The sequence below is a fragment of the Cebus imitator genome, unplaced genomic scaffold (genome assembly GCF_001604975.1).
Source record: "Cebus imitator isolate Cc_AM_T3 unplaced genomic scaffold, Cebus_imitator-1.0 Scaffold35, whole genome shotgun sequence".
Classification (NCBI taxonomy): domain Eukaryota; kingdom Metazoa; phylum Chordata; class Mammalia; order Primates; family Cebidae; genus Cebus; species Cebus imitator.
Window position 1 is genome coordinate 6,564,096 of NW_016107350.1, and position 4,834 is coordinate 6,568,929.

Here is a 4,834-nt window from a genome sequence, read left to right on the forward strand (position 1 = left end):
GAGTCTGTGCTCCTGGGAAAACTTGCATTGTAGCTGGGTTCCTTGTGTTCTGTTGTGTTTTTCCTCTTCTCTCTGTTAATGATATAGATATGACAATAGAAGTTTTGTTCAGTGTTGGTATCATTTCCAGCACGGGATCAAAAAGTAGCTAAACCTATGATAGGGAGTAAAACCAGAAGCAGAGATCACAGGCAGTAACTGTGTTTCTATTTTGTTTTGTTTGTAAACTTTCTATCTACATTGAGGGTCTAATGCATCAGTGGAAAAGTCTCAGTGAACAGGTTTCAGCATTTCAAATCAAGAACAGCTGTGGGAAAAAATGGGTTCCCTAATATTATAGAAAACCAAATAAACCGATAGGTGCCAAATAGATAATGTCTCCTGCATTTGATCAAACAGTAGATGAATCCACACTTTGGATTTTTTGATGTGCAGCTCCGCGTTTGCAGTGCCCCCTGTCTCCCGGGCTGTTCCTGCTAGTTTGCTGTGAATACGTTGATCTCCACTTTCTAAAATGTGAAAGTACTCTTTATCCACAAGTCGCTTGACATTACAGGAGGCAGAAAAATCAGTGTGGGTGTGTTTGTGGGTGGAAAGGGAGAGAGGCAGCCTTTAGGAGCCCAATGCCATCCATCACCAGCAGTTCAGTGTCCTGCAACATGGCCATAGCCATGGCTGGGATGACCCAGGTCTTGTTCTGGGAGCTGGTAGGAGAGGCCCTGGATGTGTGAGAGATGGGGGAGACACGCCCCTGCTGCAGCCCAAGCATTGGAAGGAGGCTTTTCACAGGGGACAGCCCAGGGCCCACTTCCCCAGCACTGAGTTTAAAAAATAAAATAAAATAAGCTTATCTTCCTCCAGGTCCCAGCCCAGATAGAAAGCCCTGATCTTAGAGGAGAAAGCACTGGTTCCAGTCTTTCTATGACAGGACCCTCTCTATGCTGGAGCTTCAGTATCTCAGTCCACCCTGGACTTACCCATGATTTAACATCTTTCTTACATCTTTCATTGGTTATACCCAGATGAAGGCAGCAGCCTGTTTGAGCATCCCTTTCAATCATATTTGTATCTCAGACCATGCGCAGTGGCTCATTCCTGTTATCTCAGCAATTTGGGAGGCCGAGGTTGGTGGATCACATGAACTCAGGACTTCCAGGCCTCCTGTCTTTAATTTAAAAAACAAAAATTATCTGGGCGTGGTCGCTAGTGCCTGCTGTATCACCTCCTCACTCTAAAGACTGATGTAGCAGAATCAACCTTCACTCCAGAGGTGAAGGTTGCAGTGAGCAGAGATGGCACCACCGCCCTCACACCTGGCCAACAGGGTGAGGCCCTGTCTCAAAAATAGTAACAATCATCATCATCATACTTGGAGCTCTGAGGTCCATGCATGTGCAGGCGTTGTTCTGGGCTTTCTGGCTGGAACAAGATAGGTGTGTGAGCCTTGAGCATCCTGTGAATGGGGATCTGTTTTTACAAAGAAAAAATAAACTTTTTTAAGAGACCGTGATGAAATCACACTGAATTCTGAAGTTTCTGTGACTCAGGATGTTTTTGCTCCGGTATGATTTTTAGGAGATCAAACACAGTCTCCCCTTACAATACTTTTTCCTGAAGACCCTGGCTTTCTAGGAGCATTAGAATAGTTGTCCTTGTAAACATTTATACTTTTCATAACTTTCCCGGGGGAAGCAATCAACTGTCTTCAAGCTTGCAAAAACAAAAATAAATTAAAAACCAGGTTTTCTTCTAAAATCAATTTTTTCACATTCCTGCCAAAATTGTTTCATGTCAGGGAGTGATCTTTATAATGTTAGAATGGTAGCACACTCTAGGCGCCACATGGAAAACTAGACAGAGAAGCATGGACCCCAGAAACCTTGTCTAATCTCTGCATTCATTTCCATGACTTCACCTCCAAAACACTGGTCCCAATGTAACCTATGTTTATGCCTAAAATAACATGTTGATCACTGTTTTGTCCTTCTCTAAAACAGAAATGCACATAATAATAATATAGTTTTATACTAGATCATATTCTACTTTTACTATATTTTTCAAATTATTATATAGGAAATACAGAGATTAAAAATAAAATTTTCTCTCACTGTAGGATTTGACCATTAAATATTTTGTGCAATTGAACCCTATTTGTCATTATACGAATAGGTAATTCATCAAATATCCTGAATGTAACATAAACTGTAACAAATGTATAGCAACAGTAACTGGAGTTCCAGTTTTCAGAACAAAAAAGATTCCATGTCATTACTCTGTCTTAACAATCAGTACAAACCTGAAATAGTGAAGAATCAAATCTCTTTGACGTGTGACTGAGTGGTGCTGTCACAGGGCAAACCATAGAGAAAATTTTAAAAATTCATGCTTTCCTCACTTTAAAGTGTACTATCAAGCTGTAGGAACAAAACTAGAATAACACCACCATAAAAACAGAAATCAAAGCTGATGGAACAGAGCAGAAGGCCCAGAAAACCCTACAACTTGAGGAGACATTGGTCAAAATACACAACATTTCAGTTACATAGGGGGAATAAGCTCAAGAATTATTGTACAACATGGTGACTATACTTAACAATAGATTGTATTCTTGAAAAATGCTATTAACATGAACGTGGAGTGTTCTCATCACAGTAATATATATGCGGGGTAATGGATATCAGTTACCTAGAGTTAGACATTAGACCACGTGTACATACTTTAAAACAGCATTTTGTACATAAGAAACATATACAATGAGATGCATCCATTTTAAGTATGAATAAATAAATCAATACTTGAGTGGCTGCAAGGGACCGAGGGTGAAGGAGAAGTGCAGGGACTGGACACAGTTCATTTGTACGGACATGAAACTAGTCCATAGTATACAATAATGGTGGACACATGTAATTACGCCTTTGCTCAAGTCCGTGAAATATACAACACCCAAGTGAATCCTAAGGAGAGCTCTGGTCTTGGAGTCAGGGTGATGTGTCAAAGTAGGCTAAATGATTGTAGCCCCAAGGTCCCAATCTAGGGCAGAAAGCTGATGGTGAAGGGGCCTTTGCATATGTTGTAGGAGAGTATATCCGTAACCTCTGTTCCTTTGTCGCAATCTTGGTGTGAACCTAAAGATTTTCTATGAAATGAGATCTATTTTGAAACAGGAATGTAAACTTATTTTGTGAGTAGAGATTATCCTGGAATTTCCTGTTCTGCTCTATGGTATGTGCATCCATGCATGGGTATAAAACTTCTACGTCTTTTTCATTGTAATGACTTCCTTGATGGTCATGAAATGTAAACGTTCAGAATTTCTTTGGCACCCAGAATTTTAGCTAACTCTCACCTCCCATCCTTCCCATGATGCACACTCCAGAGGTTCGTCCCTCCCTTGGGTGTGTGCAGAACCCGGGGACTTGATTGGCTTTTCACAGCCCTGATGAAGTTGAGAGTCTGATGAAGCAGAGTGAACAATGGAAGGTATCTGCCTGGGGCTGATGCAATCATCAAAACCCCTTAAAAGAGGCCGGACTTTACTAAGACCACAGAGATCTCCACTCAGAAAGAGACGGCCTGGGAGGGAGACTCCTGGCTGCTGCTGTGTAGACCAAGGACACCCAGGACCCTCTGGGCAGACTGAGCAGCCTGAACTCTGACCCATAGACCTGAGAGCTGGTAAGCCTGGGGCTGGGTTGGAAGGGACTAACCGTGCGGGAGCGTCCTCTGATTTAATATTAACTCACAGGCTCTCTGGATCCTGTCCACAGCCCCACCGCCCCCGCTCTCAGGCATCAGCGCTGCCTGCAGCAGAACAGGCTCAATGCAAGGACGGAGGAGAGGCCTCTGCCCTGCACCATGGCGCGCACCAAGCAGAGAGCCTGCAAAGCCACCGCTTGGCAGGACAACAGGAAGCCCTGGCCACCGAAGTCCCAGGCAAGAGGTTGCCGCCTGCAGGAGGGATCAAGAAGCCTCACCGCTACAGGCCTGGCACCCTGGCGCTGTGGGAAATCAGAAAGTACCAGAAGCCCACGGAGCTGCTCCTGCACAAGCTGCCCTTCCAGCGCCTGGTGCGCGAGGTCGCCCACGCCATCAGCCTGGACCTGCGCTTCCAGAGCGCGACCATTGGCACCCTGCAGGAGGCCAGCGAGGCCTACCTGATCTGCCTCTTTGAAGACACCAACCTGTGTGCCATCCATGCCAGGCGCGTCACAATTATGCCCAGAGACATGCAGCTGGCCCTCCGCCTCCGCGGAGAGGGCGCTTAAGAGCCCAGGCTCCTGGGAACGTTGCACTCTGGGGACTTCTTTTCTGTTGGGTTGTGTTTTGTTTTTCTCTTCTCCCTGTAACTGGTAGTTCTGATGTGAGAAGTTTTGTTCTGTTTTGGTTTCTTTCCCCCCGGGGGTCCAGAGCCAGCTAAGCATAGGATCGCCAGTGGAAACGCAGGCAGACATCAGGTCGCGGCTGTGTTTGTGTGCGCTTCTTTTAGTAAACGTCTCATCTACTTGGAGGCTCCTAAGGCACTAGTGTCAAGTGGAAATGTCTCTGTGGCTAGTTTCAGTTCAACTCTATAAAACCGTAAAGTAATCTGTTTTTTTTCCTTTACTATGTATGCCTATGGGTTCTGTAAACAAAATAAATTTATTCATGAAAGCTAAAAGGTGCTTATTGCATTTTATGAAACAATAGACTCCAAGTATACTTGGAGGTTTTATGTATGCAACTAGATGTTTTCAGTATTCGCTTGTTTGCTATGAAAACACGGTGAACTTTATTTTCTAAAATTTTAATGGACTCTTCTATTTACAAGTTACTGCACATTGTGGAGACAATGTGG

The 4,834-nt window shown here is 44.1% G+C and overlaps 1 pseudogene; it reads left to right on the forward strand.

Annotated features, from left to right (window-relative positions):
* The first annotated feature begins 3,855 nt into the window (after positions 1 to 3,855).
* LOC108301501 lies at positions 3,856 to 4,265 on the forward strand (annotated as a pseudogene).
* Positions 4,266 to 4,834: the final 569 nt, after the last annotated feature.